Here is a 24,484-nt window from a genome sequence, read left to right as displayed (position 1 = left end):
GGGGTTTGCCCTAATTTAGAGTTAAAGAATTTATTTAGCTATTTATAGGAATTTAGCTAAAGAATCGTATATCTATTTGATACAGGATTTTAACATGAGACGAGTATCTCGGAGTCGAATTGGACCTTTCTATTTTCGGAGGCGGGTACTTTTGACTTTTTGTCTTTGATATGCTTAGTAATGAAATTAACATGTTGCATTAATTGTGTTTCTTATCTGTTTCGGTTAATCACTACCCAAATCTTGGTACATGCTTGCTTGATTGATTGGTTTGCATCTCATGTATATTTTACCTGTTTATACATGCTTATAGGGGGTAGTGATATACCATGATTCACCATGTTCAGGACCTAGGTTTTTCTACCTTCTGTGTACCTTTGATTCGATATGATTCGTTGACCTAGGGTGCACTTTTCTATATATATGGATTAGGTCAGGATGTTTTTATGGTTATTGTCATGCATCATTTGCATGATTGCATGCTGTGCGATAGTCCGCTCCATTATTGTTGAGCACATCACCAGTTACATGGATCTGCACACACCACCACTCATGGGTTAGTGGTCGATTCAGGCAGAGTGTGTTGCAGCAGGGACTCTATTAGGCACCGTTGGTCCACTCATGGGTAGTGTGACTCAACATGTTATCCGGTAGGGATTCCTCCCCATCATCGTGTACCGGGAGTTGAGAGCATTGTGCTCCCCCATTTATGATTTGGGGTAGGAGGATAGATGTACTCCGACAGCATCCCATCCACTCGGTCACTCATCAGGAGTAGTGACGACAGAGTGCCCGGTTGTCACAACCCTACCCACTTGGCCTCACTATTGTGTGAGATGATCGACTGGCGTCAGGGGTGACCAGGACGCATCATTGGCATCATATGCATGATGCATTTATTGCTTATGTTTGTGTTTGCTGCATTTATATGCTGCATATTGTTTGGATACCTATGTTTGACATGCATACAGGATTTCCCTATTCCTCGGACTGTTTGACCTTATACTCAGGACCTGGTTAGTACAGTATTCTCCTGTTTACTTCAGATGTATTTTTATCTTTCTTATCAGGAGACTGTACGCATGATTAGTGCTAGGTGTTAATTCTTTACTTTGCATATCAATTGTACCTGCTGAGTGTTGGACTCACCCCGCCTCCATTGTTGTTATTTTCAGTCGCTAGTCCTCACTGCACGTAGTGCTAGATCCCTGCAGACCTCGAGGATTTATTTACCATTTGGTTTGGTTTTTTTATTTGCTTATGTGTGTACTTGGTTATTTGGATACTTGGACATCGTATGTTTTTCTTTTGATATTGATGGATGTTCTATTCGATATGTTTTTTACTACATGCCTGCCTGGACGGCAGAAGAGGTGAGTTTCGTCGGATTTGAGTTTTACGAGTGTAGTGGAGTAGGGTGGTTTTCGAGTCAGTGTAGTATTTGTGATTACTATTATTAACTGCGTGGTTGTGACAGCCAGAGGCTGAATATCTATATAAACTGCGTGGTGATTGTTTTTATTTATTGTTATTATTCCGCCTTTGTGGAGCTATAGTGTTATGTAGAAGTTGCAGTTGTCATGGTGCGGAGGAGATCTTCAAATTTCTTGAGACGGGGAACTCCTCCGGCGTGACAATTTAGTGGTATCGGAGCATACGATCTTTTGTTTTCGTATTTTTGATGTTTGGGATAACCTGATACCAATTTATTTACTTGGTATCAGAGCGCCAGAGTTCGGCGACGCTTGTTGGATTTCCGTGTTTTGGATTTTCGAGATTTAAGCTGATACCAATTTATTTGGTATCAGAGCAGGTTATGGATACCTGCTTTTGGTGTTCTGAATTCTTGGATGTCTATTTCGGTTTGTACGGATTTCCGTTATGGTTATGTTTCGGATTTCCGTTTCGGATTTATTTGGATTTCCGGCGAGGTCAAGTTGGGGGCTGGACAGCGACGGAACATCTCCAGACAGCAAATAGGTATGATGTTTATTTTATGATTTTTATACTTGTAGTAATATCTGTAATTTAATTTAACAGATATGAGACGATCTACTCGTATTGCTGCGAGACGTGGTGCTGGACGACCACGTGCGAGGACCACGAGATCTCTGGATATGCCAGAGATGCCCACTGTTAGTGAGCCTGTCAGTCAGGGACAGACTCAGCATCTTGCACGTTGGGCTTCGACCCGGCGGCTCCTATAGAGGTACCTACCTCGGTTGTGCCGAGCGTATACTGTATTTCCGGTATCATCAAGGGTACCATTGAGTAACGCTGATTCACCGCCACGGACCTACAGCCGATACAGTGACACTGCCCCCGGTGCACCATATTGGTACCATTACCTCAGTACCTCAAGCCACTTATGTTCACCGGCGGTACCACCGGCTTATGCTTCGATATACTCTGATCATCGGGGAGTTCCTCCTCCGGTTTATTCCGCGGTACCACCTTTAGTATCAGCTCCAGTGTTTCCGACATCGTTGCACGAGCTAGGATTCCAGCATTGGTTGAGTCGATGAAGACTCGTTTCACTCTTTTCCGCGGAGATCTCGATCCGAGTAGAGACTATGGAGCAGACTTTCTTCTATATGGCTTGCTCGAGTGGGAGAAAGCAGGCTGCCTACCATTTACGGGATGAAGCTAATGCCGTGGATTACTCGGTGTTCTATTATTGGTGGCGCTTGCGTCACGTGGACCAGGTTGGAGAGGCTTTTGAGCCGCTTCTTTCCATCTTATCGGATGGCTCGCGGCGAGTTTATGAGGCAACAACCGATGACGAATATAATCTTGAATTTCACGGTTGGCGAAGTTTTGTCGAGTTAGTTGCGGATGATAGAACTCGCATGATGCAGTTTATTCAGGGACCGGATGGTTATCTGCATGTACGGCTTGCCGGTTTAGGGATCACATCTTACTCGATGCATTGGATCGAGCTTTGATGATAGAGTTAGCAGAGCGGCATATCCGGACGGAAAAGGAAGCATCTGGTCGACATCAGCGCATCCAAAGCACACAAAGGCGGGCGGCATCGTCGCACGGTCAGTCGAGTTCTGGGTATCTCGTAGGCCAAGTCGCGGTCTTCTTGAGGCGTTCCGGTTTTCTCCAGAACAACCACCTCCGGTGATACTCATTGTTTAGATGTGGATCGAGATCACCTCACCCGGCTTGCTCTGGGACAATGGTTTGCTTTTATTGCAAGCCTGAGCCGAGATTGTCGGTGAAGGCTCACGGCTTCGGGTCGAAGGGGACAGTCTAGTCAATCGCATATCGAGGAGGCGGCCCAATCTTCACAGCGGAGCGGCTCCTCGGCGGCATTTGGAATGCTTGGGCAGAGTACTCGGTGCTTCCATAGCACCCAGAGTTCTATTCAGGACCTTATTATCCGACTCGACTTTCGGCCGCCCCAATCACCATCCACTCGGCATGGTGCTTCCGGCCAATAATACCTCCTCCTCCTCCGGAGTCGTGTTCATGCGATTACAGAGGATGCTCGGTGGGCCGACGGATCCGCCCGCAGACGATTTCCATTTATGCATTTTCCGCTGATATTTTGATTGATACTGGTAGTTCGCACTCTTTTATATCCGTACCTTTATGCGGAGATTGGTAGATTACCCTCTAGATTGCGCGATTGACTCTCTCTGCTCGGTGATACTTTAGACGTCACCCAAGAGGTCGAGGTTGCCCGTTAAACTTTGGCAACATGACACTTACGGTAGATCTTCTAGTATTGGAGATGATCGAGTTTGATATCATTCTTGGCATGGATTGGTTGAGTTTATCATGCTACCGTTGATTGCCAGACGAGGGTGGTCACCTTCGGCCTCCGAACCAACCCTCGTGGAGTTTCACTATCGAGATGACGACATCTCGATTATTTCGGTGCTCACGGCTATCATGGTTTTCTATTATCTCCGATTAGTACTGAAGATAGCTAGCTCTCAGACATTTCAGTAGTCCAAGAGTATCCGGATGTATTCACGAGGAGCTTCTGGTTTGCCTCCCGGCGGTGGAGTTCACTATTGGTGATTCGGAACCTCGACATCGAAGCTCCGTATCGTATGGCACCGAAAGAGTTGAACAAGTGAAGGTTCAACTCCAGGAGCTTTTGGATAGGGGATTTGTATGCCCTAGTGTTTCACCATGGGGTTCTCCAGTTTTGTCAAGAAGAAAGACGGTACCATGAGGTTATGTATTGACTACAGGCAATTAGAAATAAATATCCATTACCACGGATTAAGGATTTGTTTGATCAGCTACTTCAGGGTATTCTAAGATTGATCTGCGATCCGGATATCATCGGTGAGTCGAGACGATATTGAGAATCCGGTCATTATGAGTTTTGTAATGCCATTTGGGCTTACCAATGCTCCAGTGTTTATGGACTTGATGAACCGCATCTTTACGGAGTATCTGGATCAGTTTGTTATCGTTTTCATTGATGACATATTGGTTTACTCGCGTTAGATGAGGAGCACGCATCTTAAATACGATTATGGAGATTCTTGACATCGGGTCAGCAGTGTGCATTCCGCTATCTTGATCGGTTTCGGGACACGTGGTCTCTAGCGAGTATTTGATTGATCCTCGAAGATCGAGGCATCACCGGTTAGGGCGTAAGTCGATTCGAGAGATCCGTAGTTTTCGAGATTGGTGGGATATTACCGACGTTTTATCGAGGGTTTCGCGTATTGCTATGCCATTGACGTCTTACCAGGCGTGAAGTTCATGTGACGATTGAGAGACCATTTCGGGGTGAGCGGAGATTAGTGTCGGCTCAGTTTTGGTTTTACCTTACGGACGGTTGTACTCTACTTCTCTCTGGGGTTTGGGTCTTTGTTCTTATGCGGCCGACAAAAGTAGTCTCTTATGCTTCTCGTCGGTGAAGGAGCATGAGAAGAACTACCAGTTCATGACCGAGTTAGCCGCCATCATTTATGCATTGAAGATTTGGCGTCATCACCTACGGCATTACATTTGAGATTCTCACGGAACATAAGAGTCTCAAATACATTTTCACTCGAAGGAGCTTTCTGACGGAGGAGATGGATGGAGTTCCTAAGGATTACGATTGTACCATTAGCTACCACCGGGTAAAAGCTAATGTGGTCGATGCACTCAGCAGGAAGTCCAGAGGACTTTGGCTTGCCACCGAGTTTCAGTTACTTGATTCAGGGTTTCTCTGAGTTAGACATTGAGGAGCAGGCAGGGTATTCAGGTTACCATGGTTGCTCGATCGATCGAAGGTCCGATGATCGGCATTTGCGGTTTATTGGGTCGGATAGCTTGGCGTGGCGAGTTTACGCGATGAGGGGTATTATATACTCCGGAGACAGTTATGCGTACCTCGGTCTCACCGATCTTGAGGCCCTCGTTCGCGATTCATCCAGCGGGACACGTGTATCGAGACTTGAGGCGTCTGTGGAGCGCAGATGAAGAAAGACATCGCATTTCGTAGCTAGATGTCTTGTCATGTCAAGGGTGGAACACAAAAGACCGCAGATTACTTGATGATTCCTATTCTTGAGTGGAAGTGGGATCACATTACCATGGACTTTGTGGTAGGATTGCCGAGGACACGACGAGGGATGCGATTTGGGTAATCGTTGATCGATTAACCAAATCGCGCATTCTTAGCGATCCGGAGGACTGATCCCTGGATCGATTGGCAGATCTGTATCGGGAGATCATCGACTACATGGTGTTCGTTGAGTATCATTTCGGATAGAGATCCACGGTTTACGTCTCGTTTGGCGAGTCTGCGGCGGGCCTTGCCACTGACTCTCCGTTTTATCTGACTTTCCATCCACGACGGATGGGCGGTCGAGGCGGACCATTCGAGACTTTAGAGGATCTGCTGAGGTCATGTGTTATGGATTTCGGAGGCAGGGAGGATCATCCGTTGGTAGAGTTTGCCTACAACAATAGCTTTCATTCGGCTATCCGGATGGCACCGTTTGAGGCGTTGTACGGTAGACCTTGTCGGGCACCCATCCTCCAGGATGAGTTGGAGAGGCCCAGTTGTTGGGACCTCATAGAGTTCAGCAGATGCGAGTTGGTATGCTATCGAGACGGAGGATGTCGGGCGCAAGATCGCCGGAAGAGTTATCTTGATCGAGACGCGAGACCACTAGAGTTCTCTGTTGGCGACCATGTATTTCCGAGTTTCACCCACGAAAGGGTGAAGAGATTTGGCCTCGAGGTAAGCTAGCTCCATGGTACATTGGCCCTTTCGAGATATTGGAGAGGATCGGAGCGGTAGCTTACCGCACTACCACCGTCTCTGTCAGGCGTTCACGATGTATTTCACGTATCGATCTTTGAGAGATCGTGCCCGATCCGACGCATGTGCTGGCAGATATTCCAGTTCCAGTTCAGCCTGACATTACTTATGAGGAGGTTCCGGTACGGATTCTCGACCGGAAAGAGCGGCAGTTGTGGAACAAGACTATCCGGCTGGTTAAAGTCGGATGGCAGCATCATTCGGATGAGGAGGCTACTTGGGAGCTCGAGGATACTATCCGAGCTCGATATCCCCATTTTTTTACTTGAGGTATGTGATTCAGTTTACCGTTCAACATTTATACTTCCTGTCTATTATTAGTACTTGCTGATGGTAGATAACGAAATTTGGGGATCAAATTTTTATAAGTGGGGGAGAATGTAAAATACTGAAAATAGGCGAATTTTAATAAGGGATTTTTTTGGAATTTTTGGAAAATTTTTGGGAATTTTTCGGAGCTCGTAAACGACGAGTTGACGGGGATAAAAACGGGGCCCGGAAAAACCTGTTTAGGCTACCCCATTTAAATAAGGAAAAGTTGAATTTCTTAATTCCTTTTCTTTATTTATTTTTCTTTTTTTTCTTCGTTTTTGTTGTCGTCGTTCATTCCTTCTCCTCGACACCGAGCCGCGCCTCTTTTTGCCCTAACCGCCCGCGCCCCTTCCTCTCTTTTTATTCTTCTTTATTTCCTCTCCTCTCCTCTACCGTGCTGATCTACACTTCTTTCCTCTTCCTATTTTTCTTCTTTCTTTCTGGGTTCGTGCCCTAGCCACCTCGGCGTCGCCGCCATAGCCAAGCGTTGGGAGGTCTGGTCGATCGCCTCCTTGCTGAAGCCAGTAGGAGTCTAGTGCCGATTTTCTCTCTTCCCTTCACTGTGGAGTTACGGTGCCACCAGCATGACAATCGGAGCCTATTGCCGACGCTCTTCCTTCTGTTCTTTGTGTTGTTAGGGCCGAGCCTCACTGAAGGACCTCACTGTGCCGCCTCTCTTCTGTTCCTGATCAATCTTCTTGGTGGAATTAGGTCACGGTTGAGGTAAAAATTAGATCTTGGTTTTTGGATTTATGTTGTTGATCAGGATAGCGTGGCTGGTTTTCGGTAGTAATTAAGTAATTGTTGGCAGCAACAACTCTAAGTGGGGTAGCAACTCTTTGGTCTCCAGCAGCAATTATTCATTTCGGCAGGACTGTCCCTAGTTGTGGATCAACATCGGTTGCGAGTAGAGGTAAGGTGTATTAATTTGTTTTGGTATTAGGTTTGTATTTGGAAGAGTTCAAGTTGATTTAGGTTTAGATCTAAATCAAATTGTATAGGATTTATGAAGCTAACCCTATTTGGTCGAGGTTTATGGATTAGGGGTTTGCCCTAATTTAGAGTTAAAGAATTTATTTAGCTATTTATAGGAATTTAGCTAAAGAATCGTATATCTATTTGATACAGGATTTTGACATGAGACGAGTATCTCGGAGTCGGATTGGACCTTTCTATTTTCGGAGGCGGGTACTTTTGACTTTTTGTCTTTGATATGCTTAGTAATGAAATTAACATGTTGCATTAATTGTGTTTCTTATCTGTTTCGGTTAATCACTACCCAAATCTTGGTACATGCTTGATTGATTGATTGGTTTGCATCTCATGTATATTTTACCTGTTTATACATGCTTATAGGGGGTAGTGATATACCATGATTCACCATGTTCAGGAACTAGGTTTTATACCTTCTGTGTACCTTTGATTCGATATGATTCATTGACCTAGGGTGCACTTTTCTATATATATGGATTAGGTCAGGATGTTTTTATGGTTATTGCCATGCACAATTTGCATGATTGCATGCTGTGCGATATAGAAGCTCCATTATTGTTGAGCACATGCCGGTATGGATCTGCACACACCACCACTCATGGGTTAGAGGTCGATTCAGGCTCTGTCAAGGGCTTCGTTGGTCCACTCATGGGTAGTGTGACATGCGTGTTATCCGGCAGATTCCTCCCGTCGCCTTCTGTAAGGAGTTGAGAGCATTATTCTCCCCATTTATAATTGGGGTAGGAGGATAGGTGTACTTCAAACATCCCGTCCACTCGGTCATTCATCGAGTGGTGACTGCAGTTGTCAAACCCACCCACTCGGCCTCACTATTGTGTGAGATGATCGATACGCACCGTTTGGATTTGATTTTTTAGGACTGTTGAATTTTGTGGGTGGTGGTTGATTGTAGAAAAGCGGAAAAGCTAGGAGTTGATAGAGGTGTCAATGGGAGTGCAGTGAGTTGTCTGTTACAAATGCACCGGATCCCATCAGAACTCCGAAGTTAAGCGTGCTTGGGCGAGAGCAGTACTAGGATGGGTGACCCCCTGGGAAGTCCTCGTGTTGCACCTATTTTTTCATGTTTTATTTTTTCTAAATTTTTTGGTAGAGGAAAAAGTGCTCGTGTATGTATTATCGGTCGATCTGTTTTTTTTCGCGGGGGGTATCGGACTGTTTGTTCATTCGCCCCGGAAGGCGGTGGCGGGGACTGCTCGGAGGAGTCGCGGCCGGGTGCTTACTTGATTTCGGTTTGGGTTTCGATTTCGATTTCGATTTCGATTTCGATTTCGGTTGGTTTTATTATTTTTGTTCTTGTTTTCGATTTTTGTGGTCGGGTTGATTTCGCCGGGAGAAAAGCGGCGGGGGGCTAGGTTCGCGGTATAAATAGGGAGTGCGCGGGAGATAGGATGGGTGCGATCATACCAGCACTAATGCACCGGATCCCATCAGAACTCCGAAGTTAAGCGTGCTTGGGCGAGAGCAGTACTAGGATGGGTGACCCCCTGGGAAGTCCTCGTGTTGCACCTATTTTTTCGATTTTTTTTAAAAGATTTTTTGGCAAAAGAAAAGTGCTCGTGTATGTGTATTATCGGTCGATCTATTTTTTCGCGGGAGGTATCGGACTGTTCGTTCGTTCGTTTTTTTGTTCTCTCCCCGCAAGGCGGTGGCGGCGACTGCTCGGAGGAGTCGCGACCGGGTGCTTACTTGATTTGGATCTTGATTTTTAGGATTTCGATTGGTTTTTATTACTTTTGTTCTTGTTTTCGATTTTTGTGGTCGGGTTGATTTGGCGAGGATGGCGTCCATCATCTATAACTCCGAGTAAAGTGCTCGTGTATGATTCTGTTGGGACGTTGTATTTTCCGGAGGAGGGTTGGATTGATTTTTTTCGATTGGTTTTATTACTTTTGTTCTTGGATGTGTTGATTGGTCGTGGGAGAAAAGCTAGAGTCGGTATAAATAGGAGGCGCGTGGGGATAGGATGGGTGCGATCAATACACTAATGCCGGATCCCAGAACTTAAGTTACGTGTGCTTGGGCGAAGCGATGATGGGTGACCCCCTGGGAAGTCCTCGTGTTGCACCTATTTTTTCGATTTTTTTAAAAAGATTTTTTGGCAAAAGAAAAGTGCTCGTGTATGTGTATTATCGGTCGATCTGTTTTTTCGCGGGAGGTATCGGACTGTTTGTTCGTTCGTTTTTTTGTTCTCTCCCCGGAAGGCGGTGGCGGCGACTGCTCGGAGGAGTCGCGGCCGGGTGCTTACTTGATTTGGATCTTGATTTTTAGGATTTCGATTGGTTTTATTACTTTTGTTCTTGTTTTCGATTTTTTTGGTCGGGTTGATTTCGCCGGGGGAAAAGCGGCGGGGGGGCTAGGTTCGCGGTATAAATAGGAAGTGCGTGGGAGAGAGGATGGATGCGATCATACCAGCACTAATGCTGAACGCCGCCTCTTACCCAAACCCATACGCTCGTATACACTACTACGTATGCCTGGCCATAAATGGAAGAATAAAAAATTTAAAGAATTTAATTTATTAAGCATAATATCGTTATTATTCGACGGTTCAAATGTTGATCTTTATAATCAATCATATTAATTGTCCGATCGTTTCTCGCCGAGCCACCACTACATCACCATCCGCTTCCTCCGTTGTCTTCTACCATCCACTTTATCATGGTACAAGGAAAGTAATGAGCACTCATACCAAAGAAGTCTCTTTCTCCATCACTAAAACAAAAAATCATCAGATATTAACATCATCATGAGATTATCATACATACGATATACAAGGGTATCATATCCATATCATGACATTTATATCTAATCACCGGGATAATCTGCCCATACATGTATAATGCATCATGAATTTGAAAGCTTATACTTATAAGTACTTAAATTCATATCATCATTTTGTCGGATGTACCATATTAATCGCCATATAACTAGGAGGCGCAATGCGGGCCCTACCATCGTCGGCACACCCGAGCACAGCTCTAACCGTTAAGTTCTGCGAGAAGCTCGTAAGCGTGCTTCCATCGAAGCGAGCCGGGGGACCAGCCTTACTCCATCGAATTTAAAAAGGTTCGTGTTTTTCGATTTCTTTTAAAGATCAGATTTTTGGCAGAAGAGTGCTCGTGTAGCTTTATGTATGTGTATCAGATGCGGTCGTTCATTTCTTTTCTATGGTTTCGGTGTGCTATGAAGCAAGAGGACGCCTGGAGCGATACGCATTTCAGTTTGGATCGGATAACGAGCATACTTTTGTTCTTAGTTTGGTTATGTCCTCAGTATAAAGTGCGGGAGAGGATGGTTGACCGGCAATGTTTAGCCTATGCTCCATGAACCTTCTGACCTATGCACGAAGCACAGCCGATTATGTATAAAAGCATTTCCAAAGAAAAGTGATCGGTCGATGTTTTTAGCGGGAGTATATCATGGGAAGGCATAATAACATGATGGGAATGCTGATTTTCTTGATTTTCTCAAGCGTTTTTTAGTATTGGAGGATTTACTATTTCATGGTAGGGAGTAACATTATTCCAACACTATTTCCTTTTGTTCAAGTATGTAGGGTGGGCGAGCATGACCCAGTCCTCGTGTTGATTTCGCGATTTTTAAAAAGATTTTTGGAGCTATCATATCGGTTATCAATTCGCGATATTTTTCACGGGAGGTATTTCAAATTCTCTCGGTGGTCCTTGTGGGCTATCACATATATCATATTAGTCATTTCATGCATTTGATTGGATCTAATTATGTTGCATTTCGATATGGGAGAAGCGGGGCTAGGGCATAGACTTGTCACCGGCACTAATATCCCGTGAAGCATGTTATGTATAGCTTGGGCGGAGGAACATTACTAGGATGGGTGACAATAATCTACCTAGTCCTCGGTTAGACAATATCTTACTCTATTTTTGATTTTTATACCTGCATCATCAGTGCTCGTGTATGTTCAATATAAAATCCAAGGTTTCTTTGTAATCGAGCATTTATAATTGTTCGTTCTTTCCGAAAATCTTCGAGTTCTAGCAATTGCTGATTTGGATCTTGATGATTCGGATTGGTTTTTTGAAAACCAGTTGTTTTTCTTTTGAATTTTTTCTTGTTCTAAATCTCCTGGAGGTTTTGGCGAGCCTAGGTCTAACCTTAAATATAAACCGTGGAGCTCGGAATGGTTGCGCATCCAGGCACTAGCTTGTATGCCGCGAATCGTGAACTCCGAGTTAAAGCGTGCTTGGGGCTTGATGGTAAGTTTCCTAGAGAACTTGGGAAAGAAAAGTGTTTTATTACTTTTCTTGATCTACCTTTTTTCGTAATTGATTCTCTTTGTCGAATGTGGCGTTGTCTTTTTGAAGAGGTGTCTTGTGATTATCGGCAACCTAATGCAGGATCTTGATTTTAGCGATTTGAGGGTGGAAGTTCTTGTTTTCGATTGTGTGTGTCGGGTTGACAAGAGAGGTTCGCGGGGAGTCTCACAAATGAGAGGAGAAGGGCCTATTTATACTATGCGTTATCGTGCGGTGCGGCGTGCTTGATCACTAGTATGGGTGACCCCACAGGAGATTTTGCGAAAAGTTAGGATGTGGATGCGAGGTATCGTTGTTCTGTGGGCCAGAGCTTGATCCAATCGTCCAGGTTGATTCCTTCTGATATAAGATGTGTGTGTTCATCATTCTGGTCTTGGGAGGGCGGACGTTTGATATCAGTTGGCGCGCGTTAATGGGTTCAATCTCGAAGATCTAGGGAGCGCTTAACAGTATGGGTACGTCATGGCATTTTTTAAACATGGTGAAAAGTTTGACCCATTTGTGGTTGATCTGTTTTTCCCTTAGGATTCCGGTACTTTTTAAACGTCCCGGAAACCGAGTATCGGAAGGCGGGCCTCGTAGTAAAGTTACAAATGGTTTTATTAGAATTTGGGAAGATTTTGTGGTGCTGACGACTAGGTGTTGCGATCTTATGCGGGCAAAGATCTATTTTCATCGTACCGTTTGCGAGGAGAGTTGTGACCTGACCGTGTTGAAGTTTTCGATTTTTTCGTTTTGGCCTTTTGATTGTCTGGCAATGCGCCTGTTTTTGCGGAACTCCAAATGAAGAGAGTTTTGGTCGCGCCCGATCCCTGTTCTCTCGAGATCGGAGCCGGAATACTTTGGATTTGGATTTGATTTTTTCGATTTCGATTGGTTTTATTACTTTTGTTCTTGTTTTCAATTTTTGTGGTCGTTGATTTCGCCGGGAGAAGCGGTGGGCAGGGGGGCTAGGTTCAGGTATAAATAAGTGGCAGGCTTGGGGGAGAGAGGATGGGTCGCGATCATGACCCTAATGCACGGATCCCATGAACTCCGGAAGTTAAGCGTGCTTGCGATCACTAGGATGGGTGACACCACGGAAGTCCTCGTGTTGCACCTATTTTTCTTTTGATTTTTTGGAAAGAAAAGTTTGGCGAAAATATGTATTACTCGCGTCGGTCTGTTTTTTAGGGTATCCGGATACTCGCTTGTTTCGCTCGTCGTTGTTGTGTGCATGCTCGGAGATACTATTTTGATTTTGCCTTTGGATGTAACTATTGTGGCAGTCTCGTCAATTGGCAAAAGAAAAGTGCGCGTAACGTCTGGAGATGTGGTGGTCGCAGTTAAGTCACGAAAACGGCCTGCGCGTCATCGCATCCAAGCGCGTCTGGATGAGGATGGATATTCATGCAAGGTATCCACATTATGTCCCCTGACTCCTTACTTTGTGCGGGTTGGAAATTTCGCGGGGAAAGGGGGATCACTAGGTCGCGGTGGGTGCGACATACCCACATCGTGTCCCTTCACCTAATGACCCCTCGTTGGCCAAAGAAAAGTGTCGTGTATTGTATGGTTTGTGCGTGTATGTATATCGTGTGTATTATCGGGAGGATTTCTTGTATCTCGGCGGAAAGCTGCTGTGACCAAGTACTGGTTACTATGCTTTCTTGATTTTTGATTTATTACTTTTTGTGTGATTTTCTGTGGTTTGTTTATTCGCCGGGGGAAGCGGGCGGCACTAGTTTTGGTATAAATAGTGCAGGAGGATGATGGATGCGACTACGTCAGTACAACTCCAGTTTAGCGTAGGAAGTTCTGGGACCCTGGGATGGGTGACTCAAAGTTAGCGCTTTAGAAATGGAAATGCTCACACTGATTGCATACTTGAGAGATTTCCTTGTTGAGTTGGTATTCGTTGCAGTCCTTCCCGCTCGTCGGTGGTATTCCTCGTGTCGATCATGCGAGATGTCGCTGGCAGCTTGCCTTGGCATGTCATGCTTGGCTTGCATCATTTCTTGTGTGGATCATGGATTCAGGTATCGACTGCTTTGTTCATTCGCTTTTGTGGTCCTGATTTGTGGAAGCGTGAAAAGCGACGGGGGCCGGAGCGGAGGATCATGCTCGGTCATCCCGGAATCCGGTTAGTTAATAGCAGAATATGCTGCCGTGGTGTGACATCCAAGATTAGGAAGCTTACTTGATTTGTGTAAAAGAAAAGTGCTGCGAATTATTCGCTTCATTGATTTCATTCTTGTATTCATGCGTCGCTGGATCTGACTTTTGTTTCCGGAAGGATTCGGTATTAGGGAAGCGCGTGGCGTTGTTCATTTACGCGAGTTGTCTAAGGTAGGGTAAATCAGGTTGATTTCAAGAAATTCGATTATGTCGGTTTTATTTCATTTCACATTCCCATTCACTGGCATGAATCTTGGTTACTGAGAAGCAGGCTGGTACTAGCAAAGTTAGAGCTGGGGTGCGCACTCACTGGGTGACCCAACAACTCGTTAAGCTTGGCGAAAGGCCAAAGTCAGATTAGATGGTGACCGTGTTGCCTATCGATTCTTTTAAAAGATTTTTGCAAAAGTGCATGTATTTATTATTATCGTCTCGATCTATCTTTCGCCCGTCGCGGGCGGTGGTATCAGTTTTTCCTGGGTTGATCTTAAGCTCCAATGTGATACGGCGTGACTGGCAGTGCATTAATCGTGGTTGCTTACTGATTCGATTGCGGTACACGGCGATCATTGTTTCGGATCGCTTTTTATGTTTCTCCTTCTTTGGAGTCGGCGTTGGGATTTGATTTTGTTGTTTTATTAGTTTTTGCTGAACCTGGAGAAGAGCCATGGTATAAATAGCATGCGAGAGGAGGAGCATGGAGTGCGATCAATGCACCGGCGGCAGACTGACTAATCAGGATCCCGAGTTAAGTTAACGGCGATAGCATTGGATGGGTGACGGTCCTTGTTGCACTATTATGATTTTTTCGATTTGATAAAAGATTTTTGGCAAAGTGGTAGTGCTCGTGTATCGGTATATTCTACGGTTGCTTGGGAGGTGTCGGTCATGGAGGTACTCATGGTGTATCGATTTTTGTTCATTGTGTCTCTCCGGGTTCGGAGGCGTTTCATGCCAGTCGCGAGTCTTGAGGGATTTTAGGGTGGTCTCGAACTTGAAAATCACGGTAGGCGTTTTTGCTAATACTTCGGATTGGCATTTATGACTTGTCGTGTACGTGTATTGTTCCGTCTGTGTCGGGTTGGTGGGTTTTTCTATTAAGCGCTTGTTCTTTGTTCGCAGGTTAAATGAGTGAGGATGGGTGCGCGATTTTTGGTCGGTTACAAAGGCACTAATGCACTAATGATCCAAAGCTAGGTTCCCGAAGAGTCTTGGACCATCGCAAGCGTGCTATGCACCGTATCCAGTTTGACTTGAGAACTGGCCTCGTTGTGTATTCTCGGCTCTGGGCGAGAGTCGAATCTAGGTTCATGGGTTCGGCGATCCTTCGAAGGAGTGAAGCATTTCGGATTTTACTGAGGTTTTCATCGGTTAGTTCATCGATAAATATTTATGTGGAGACTAATGAACCGGATCTCATCGTGCGAAGTCGTGCCAGTGGCAAAAGAAAAGTGCTGTGATATGCGATCCTGATCTTGGAATCGGTGGCGGCTTACTTGAGGTATTATCAATAAATGAGTTGATTTCTCCGGCGGAAGAAGGTGCTGTGCGTTGATTAAGGTAATCCGGCGGAACACTTGCTAGGTAAATCCGGTATCGATGAATGGCTATCCTCGTTACTTGAGCCTGGTCACCTATTTTTCATGTGTTAAAGTGGTGGGGTGGCAAAGAGCAGGGCTAGGTCGCTCGGGAAAAGCCACGAAGAGAGAGGTGTATTACCAAGACGGTCGTCCTCATTATCGATCCGGGTACCCACTATGCACCTGGGATCCGATCGCTGTGGGCGAGAGCGCGGACCCAGAAAAGTCCTCGACTCGTGGTTATTCCTTCTCTCTCCCGGAAGGCGGTGGCGGCGACTGCTTTCAGATCCTTGGCCCAAGGTGGTTCGCAATTTGGATCTTGATTTTTGGATTTGGTTAGTTTATTACTTTTGTTCTTGTTTTCGATTTTTGTGGTGAGTTTATTTAGCAGAGGAAGCGGCGGGGGAGAGCTAGGTCGCGGTATAAATAAGTGCGGGAGAGAGGATGGATCGTCGTGCAGCCTTAATACTCCGGATCCCCGCCGAACTCCAGTTTAGCGTGTAGGCGAGAAGCGATGCTAGGATGGGTGACCCACGGAAGTTCTCGTGTTGCACCTATTTTCGATTTTTTTTTGGGTGCAGCGAAAAGTGCTAGTATATGTGTGTCAGTCGGTCTGTTTTCCTTGGGATGTAGCTCCAGTTGTTGATCCGTTTTGTTCTCTCCAGGAAGTGATGCGTGGCCTTTCGGGAGGTCATGACCGAGTGGTTACTTGATTGGATCTTGATTTTTGGATTTGATTGGTTTATTACTTTTTAATTCTTGTTTCGATTTTTGTGGTGAGTTTATTTCGCGGAAAGCGGTAGAGGCTAGGTTGGCAGTGTAAAGTCGCAGCAGGAGAAGGATGGATGCGATCGTGCCGGCGCAATCTGCCGGATCTCATCGAGAACTCAAAGTTAAGCGTGCTTGGGCGAGCCGATTATAAGATGGGTGACATACAAGTCCTCGTGTTGCACCTATTTTTCGATTTTTTCAAAGATTTTTGGCCAAAGAAAGTGCTTTCGTGTATGTGTATTGCTCCCGATTGATCTGTTTTTGGGAGTGTCGAATTTGTTGTTCGTTCCTTTTTCCTTCTCCCGGGCCGGTGGCAGCGGCTGCTCGGAGGAGTCGCGGGCGGGTGCTTGCTTGATTTGGATCTTGATTTTTTGGATTTCTATTGGTTTTTATTACTTTTGTTCTTGTTTTCGAATTTTGTGGTCGGGTTGATTTCGCCGGGGGAAAAGCGGCGGGGGGCTAGGTTCGCGGTATAAATAGGGAGTGCGCGGAAGCGAGGATGGGTGCGATCATATCAGCACTAATGCACCGGATCCCATCAGAACTCCGAAGTTAAGCGTGCTTGGGCGAGAGCGATCAATAGGATGTGACGTCACGAAATCCTAAATGTTGCACTATTTTGATTTTTTAAAAGATTTTTGTAGAAGAAAGTGCTTTCGTGTATGTGTATTATCGGTGATCTATTTTTTCGCGGGAGTATCGGTTTAATTGTTCGTTTTTATTCTCTCCCGGGCGGTGGCGGCCCTTTCAGATGCTGAGTCTTTTACTGATTTGGATCTTGATTTTTGGATTCGATTGGGTTTTTATTACTTTTGTTTCTTGTTTTCGATTTTGTGATCGGGTTGATTTCGTAGGGAGAAAAGCGTGAGGGGAATGATTGGTATAAATAAGTGCGGGAGATAGGATAGATGCGTCGTACAGCACACTAATGCACAGGATCCCATCAGAACTCAGGGATGTCGTCTTGGTAAGGCGATCACTAGGATAGGTGACCCTGGGAAGTCCTCGTGTTTTCTCTTTTTTACGTTTTTTTAAAAAGATTTTTTGGCGAAAAGTCTTTCATGTATTATGAATTGACGATCTATTTTTTTCGCGGAGGTATCGGACTGTTAGATTAGATTCGTTTTTATTCTTTCTCTCCACGGATGGCGGTGGCGTGTTGCTCGGAGATCGCTGGCAGGTGCTTACTGTTGGATCTTGATTTTTGATTCGATTAGTTTTGTTACCTTTGTTTCTTGATTTTTGTGGTCGGGTTGATTCCTTAGAAGCGGTAAAGAGCTAGGTTCGCGGTATAAATAAAGTGCGGAGAGGATGAGTCGATCATACGACGCACAATGCCGGATCCCATGAACTCCAGTTAAGTGGCAGGCGATAAAGTACTAGGATGGGTGACCCCCACAGAATCTAAATGTTGCACTATTTTTTCGATTTTTTTAAAAGATTTTTTGGCAAAAAGAAAAGTGCTCGTGTATGTATTATCGTTGATCTGTTTTTTCATAGGAGGTATCGGATTTGTTCATTATTTTGTTCTCTCTCCCGGGCGGTGTTGTGTTGCTCGGAGGAGTCGTGGCCAAGGTGGTTGCTTGATTTGGATCTTGATTTTTTGGATTTGATTGGTTTTATTACTTTTGTTCTTGTTTCGATTTTTTGTGGTGGGTTGATTTGTAGGAAAAGCGAGGCGGGGGGCTAGGTTCGGTATAAATAGGGGTGTCTGGGAGGATGGGTGCGATCCTTACCCGGCACTAATCTGCCGGATCCATGAACTCCGAAGTTAAGCGTGCTTAGGCGGGCAATCTGAGGATGGGTGACCCCAAGGAAGTCCCTCGTGTTGCACTTCTTTTTTGATTTTTTTAAAGATTTTTTGGCAAAAGAAAAGTGCTCGTGTATGTGTGTGTCGGTCGATCGTTTTGTGTGGGAGGTCTCAATTCCCATTTGTTCATTCGTTTTGTTCTCTCTCCGGTGGCGGCCCTTTCGGAGGAGTTGTGGTGCTTACTTGGTTGGATTTTGATTTTTGAATTTGATTGGTTTTATTACTTTTGTTCTTGTTTTCGATTTTGTGGTAGTTCAGTTTCGCGGAAAGCAGGCTAGGTTCAGCGGTATAAATGATCTGTGGAAGAGATGATTGTTGCGATCGTACCGTGTAATGAGCCGGGATCTCATCGGAACTAGAAGTTAGCGTGCTTGGGCGGGAAAAGCGATACTAGGATGGGTGACCCCACAGGAGTACGTGTTGCACTTGTTTTTTGATTTTTTAAAAGATTTTTGGCAAAAGAAAAGTGCTCGTGTATGTGTATTATCGGTCGTCTGTTTTCGGGAGGTATCGGTTGTTTGTTCGTTCGTTTTTCCTTCCGGAAGGTGGCGTAACTCGGGAGGTCGTGGCCAGTCTTATGATTTGGATCTTGATTTTTTGGATTCGATTGGTTTTATTACTTTTGTTCTTGTTTTCGATTTTTGTGGTCGGGTTGATTCGCCGGGGGAAAAGCGGTAGGGGGCTAGGTTCGCACGACGACCGTTCGCGGTATAAATAGGGAGTGCGCGGAAGAGATGATGGGTGCGATCATACCGGGACTAATGCGCCGGATCCCATCCGAACTCCGAAGATAAGCGTGCTTGGGCGAGAGCAATACTGGGATGGGTGACCCCCTGGGAAGTCCTCGTGTTGCACCTATTTTTCGATTTTTTTAAAAGATTTTTTGGCAAAAGAAAAGTTCGTGTATGTGTATTATCGGTCGATCTGTTTTTTCGCTGGAGGTATCGGACTGTTTGTTCATTCGTTTTTGGCGGTGCGCGGGAGTCATGTTAGGAGTGGTTACTTATTTGGATCTTGATTTTTGGTTCGATTGGTTTTATTACTTTTGTTCTTGTTTTCGATTTTGTGGTCGGGTTGATTGTAGGGCTAGGATTCGCGGTATAAATAGGTGCGTAAGAGAGGATGGATGTGATCATTACCGGCACTAATGCCGGTCCCGTTAGAACTCCAGGTGTAGGCGGAGGAAGCGCTTGGGTGACCCCACAGGAAGTCCCTCGTATTGCACCTATTTTTGATTTTTTTTAAAGATTTTTGTAAAAGTCTCGTGTATGTAACATTATCGGTCGTCTGTTTTTACCCATGGGAGGTATCCGTTTGTTCATTCGTTTTTGTTCTCTCCGGGAAGGCGGTGGCGGCCTTTCGCGGAGGAGTGCTTAGGATTGATTGGTTTTTATTACTGTTCTTGTTTCGATTTTGTGGTGGGTTGATTCGTAGGAAACTCAACTCATGTCCGTATGGCTAATGCAGGATCCCGCCGAACTCCGAAGTTAAAGCGTGCTTGGGCGAGAGCGATACTAGATGGGTGACCCCACAGGAAGTCTCGATGTTTTTATTTTTTAAAATATTTTTGGCATAGAAAAGTGCTTTCGTGTGTGTATTGTCCAGTCCGATCTGTTTTCGGCGGGGGGCTAGTTTTTGTTGACGGTGCGGCGGTACTATATTTTTTGGATTTGATTGGAGTTTTATTACTTTTGAAGATTTTTGTGGTGGTTTGATTTGTGCGGTCTTGGCGGAAGAGAGGATGGGTCACGATCATGCCGGCACTAATGCGGATCGGTGAACTCCGAAGTTAAGCGTGCTTGGCGAGCGATACTAGGATGGGTGACGGATGGGTGACATGTATTATTATTTTATATATCAGATAAAAGATATTATCTCAATTGATCGCCGATACACTCATAGTGTACTAGTGTAATTTATTAGTCAAGATAAACTAATACCTAATTACACTACAACCACTCAATGGTTTGTCCCATTCCATCATGGTTGTGAGTAATGTTTATAATTTATAAGGATCTAACATGATCTCATTGTATCCTCATCATGTTATCTACCATATAAATTAAATGGACAACTACACTTAGCATAAATGTAGGCATTTGACCAATGTGATTCTTATATATTTATACAAAAAGCTAGACTTTTATGTTACACTCTAACATAGGCTTCCTCTATTGCCCGGCGAACTGATCCATCAATAATAATACCACTAAAGGATTATTATTGAACTATCCTATCCCATTACAATATGCCTTCTATCATGAGTGCCTTAATCTCCCCGTGTTTAAGATATTGTATGTCCGTTAATTAATTGAGTTACTAACAACCCAATTAATTAACATCTGATTCCAAGAGTAGTACCACTCAACTTTATTATCATGCCTGACTAAGTCCACCTGCAGAGTTTACATGATAATCCTTATGAGCTCCTCAAGAGGACATCATCAACCTAAATAATTAGGACACAGATTCCTTCTCACCCATTGGACCTATTGATCGGACCTATTGATGTCCTCTTAAGGAGCCCATATAAATAATACTATCTCCCAACTCATCGGACCTATTGATTTAACGAATAAATCTCACCCATTGATAAGTTAAAGAAATAAATATTAAGTATACGTGCTTGTTATTATATCGGGATTAAGATGACGCACATCTATAATAACAGAGGGTATGTTCTTTTATGTAGTTAGTATAAATCAAACAACCTCAAATGATCCTGCTCAATACACACATAATGTATTAGTGTAATTTTATAGTCAAGATAGACTAATACGAAATTACACAACATCCATTCCAATGGTTTGTCCAAATCCATCTTGGTTGTGAGCCACTATTTATAATTTATAAGAAACCGATAACATGATCTTCTGTGTGGCACCACACACCATGCTATCTACAATATAAATTAAATTGACAACTGCATTGACATATATATAAATATAAAATGCAAACATTTGACCAAAGTGTTTCTCATTTTAAAATATTTCAAAATAGATGTTCATACAAAAGCTAGGCTTATAGTATACATCCTAATAATCTCCCATTTATACTAAAAGACTATGCTACCATAAATGCTCCCATACATCTGATTTTCATCCCCTCAACATGCCTATCAAAGGCTCTCGCCGGAAGGGCCTTAGTGAAAGGATCTGCCAGGTTATCTGCTGATGTAATCTTGGCGACAACAACCTCTCCTCATTTTACGATGTCTCATATCAAGTAGTACTTGCGCTCAATGTGTTTACTTGTCCTATGGGCTCATAGTTCCTTCGAGTTTGCTACTACACCACTGTTATCACAATAAATTGTGATAACTTTGGGCAAACCAGGAATCACATCTAAGTCCATCAAGAAGTTTCTAAGCCATACAGTTTTTTTGGCTGCCTCAGAGGCTGCCACATACTCAGCTTCCATGGTGGAGTCTGAAACGCATTTCTACTTAACACTCCTCCATGCTATGGCTCCACCTCCCAAAGTAAACACATACCCTGTGGTTGATTTACTGCTGCCCCTATCTGATTAGAAGTCCGAATCCGTGTAACCCATAGGGAGCAAATCATCTACCTGGTAAACCAGCATATAATCTCTAGTCCTTTTCAAGTACTTTAGTATATGCTTTACGGTAGTCCAATGTCCCAGTCCTGGGTTACTTTGATATCTGCTAACCATGCCCACGACAAAATAGATATCTGGTCTCGTACATAGCATCGCGTACATTAGGCTTCCTACAGCCGAATCATAAGGAACTGCCTTCATTCCTTTGATGTCTTAGGACACATTTCTTTAGATAAAGATACTCCATGCCGAAAAGGTAGAAAACCTTTCTTGGAGTTTTGCATGCTAAAATGAGCTAGGATAGTATCGATGTACGAAGCTTGAGATAAGCACAACATCCTCTTCTTGTGATTCCTTATTACTTTGTTCCCAAGAATATGTCCACACTCTCCCAAGTCCTTCATATCAAACTGCTTGGACAACCATACCCTTGCGTCTGACAACACTTTGACATTATTGCCAATGAGCAAAATGTCATCTACGTATAGTACAAGAAATACCGCCATGTTTCCATCACTTTTCTTGTATACACAAGACTCATCTGGACACTGAATGAATCCATAAGACTGGATCACTTCATCAAACCGCATGTTCCAAGATCTTGAAGTTTGCTTCAGTCCATAAATGGACCGATTGAGCTTACATACAAGATGCTCTTTGCCCTTTGCAATAAATCCCTCTGGTTGTTTCACATAGATATTTTCTTCAAGACTTCCGTTAAGGAAAGTTATCTTGACATCCATTTGCCAAACCTCATAATCCATATGAGCAGCAATAGATAAAAGAATCTGGATAGACTTAAGCATGGCTACCAGTGAAAAAGTTTCCTCATAATCGATTCCCTCTTTCTGAGTATACCCCTTCGCAACAAGCCTCGCTTTAAAGGTTTCCATAAGAGTCTTATTTCTTCGTTCTGTCACACCATTCTTTTGGGGTGTACTAGGTACAGACAATTTTAACATGCACACACATCACAACATGCACATCACAGCACACACATCACAGCATATAAAAATAGCATATAAAGGCAATAAATATGAAAATAAATTTTCCAACTATTTTGGACTCATCCAACGCTGTCCTCCAATATGCCGCCAATGGATCAAGTCGTCGCGTCTATCTCGCTTCCTTCTCCGCGCCGGTCCTCAAAATAGCACCACGCATAGCAAGGATACAAGCCGCAACAAAAATAAATTTTTACATTTATCGATCAGATCAGACCCGATCAGATTATTTGATGCTAATATTTGATTATTATTTTGTAGGCATCAAAAGGGTCATGGACCCGATCAGATCATACCACATTTGGGCTCAAATCCAGGGCTAAACGGAGTGATCAAGCTTTGAAGCGATTTGGACCGTCCATTGAAGATAGGAGAGATCTTAGCCATCCGTCGAGAATCTGGTCCATCCAAACCTAAGAGGAAGCACATCTCAGCTGTTGATGAAGATTTAGAGTTTTTTATTCTGATCTGAGGTGTCTCCACCGTTGATCAAGATCAGAGCATTCTTAGTCGTCCGATCAGTTTTGAGGAGGATTTAAAAACCTCGAGAAGCTACAGTACTTGGCGAGCTCGACATTTCCTCACGATTTCCGCACTGTTCACCATCTTCTTCTTCGCGATGCCGACACTTCCATTTCATATCCAGAGCCAAGATTCAATCTCCTTCGTCGCCGGCGAGCTGTCTATGATTCGACCACCAATAATTCAAGGGACAGAGCGCGATGCAGTGGGCGTTCCCAAATCATTGTTTTGTTGTCCGCGAGCTTCATCCCGGCTAAGATTTGTGGGCGTTCCCCGATCTGAGCTGCTGTCATGCTCATTGGAGGATTTGAGGTCGTTCCCTGGTTCTTCAGAGTGCCATCCATTTTCATTTCCACCTCGCGTCTCCGGATTCAACAAGATGTGCTCTGTTCTTTGGCGGCTGGTGATTTTAGGTGATTCTGAGCTCGATAGGGTTCCCATTAGCTTTGGACTTCTCCTGAATGTGTTGGGGACTCAATGGTGAGCCGATGATTGCCGGAAGGGCATTCCCAGAGGCAGATATGTGTTTTGGCAGAGAGGAGGAGTTTGTTTCGGGTTTGGTTTGTGGAATGTTTAGGGATTTGTTTACTTTGATTTTGTCTTTGAATTGTGCTTGAATTTACTTAGATCTTCAGATCTGATACTTCCTTTTATAGTTTCAATTTTGTTTGAGTTTTTACAATCCCAATCTTGTTGCATTTACTTTATAGTTTGCAATCTATGTTCACTTTGGATTTATAGTTTAGTTACTGCTAACTTGTTAGTTTGATATTTAGGTTTATAAATTCCTTGCTTAATACAATCAATCTTGTGACTGTTATTTCGCTTGAATTTTAAATGCTTACTTGAGTTTTCGATTGTTATCTCTATTAAGCATTATGTTGTTTGAGATTGATTGTTTAAGTTGACTGCAATTTTGAATTGAGTGTTGTTTCTGTTCATTATTATTGTGTTTGAGCTTTTGAGATTGATTGTTGAATTGTAATTGAGAATAGAAGATGTGGTGATTGAGTTTAGGTTGGAACTTGATTGCGATAGTGATAAAATGTTAAGCTTGATTCTTGAAATTATGATGAGATTTTGAATGTAATGGTTACTGTATTGTTAATTGTAGAGATAGGGATTAAATCATTTGGATCAATGATGCATTAGAGGTATAATTCAATGTA

General features: G+C 43.9%; 2 non-coding genes and 1 pseudogene across 2 annotated transcripts; all 3 read left to right on the top strand.

Annotated features, from left to right (window-relative positions):
* Positions 1 to 8,546: 8,546 nt before the first annotated feature.
* LOC122035444 lies at positions 8,547 to 8,668 on the top strand (annotated as a pseudogene).
* A 337-nt stretch (positions 8,669 to 9,005) lies between these two features.
* LOC122035653 lies at positions 9,006 to 9,124 on the top strand. The gene has a single exon (XR_006127178.1). It is a non-coding gene; the product is annotated as a 5S ribosomal RNA (ribosomal RNA).
* A 9,843-nt stretch (positions 9,125 to 18,967) lies between these two features.
* Positions 18,968 to 19,086, top strand: LOC122035429. The gene has a single exon (XR_006127003.1). It is a non-coding gene; the product is annotated as a 5S ribosomal RNA (ribosomal RNA).
* The last annotated feature ends 5,398 nt before the right edge of the window (positions 19,087 to 24,484 follow it).

Source organism: Zingiber officinale, chromosome 11B (genome assembly GCF_018446385.1).
Source record: "Zingiber officinale cultivar Zhangliang chromosome 11B, Zo_v1.1, whole genome shotgun sequence".
NCBI classification, from domain to species: Eukaryota; Viridiplantae; Streptophyta; class Magnoliopsida; order Zingiberales; family Zingiberaceae; genus Zingiber; species Zingiber officinale.
Note: the sequence above shows the minus strand (reverse complement) of the source record. Positions and strands in the feature narration are given on the sequence as shown.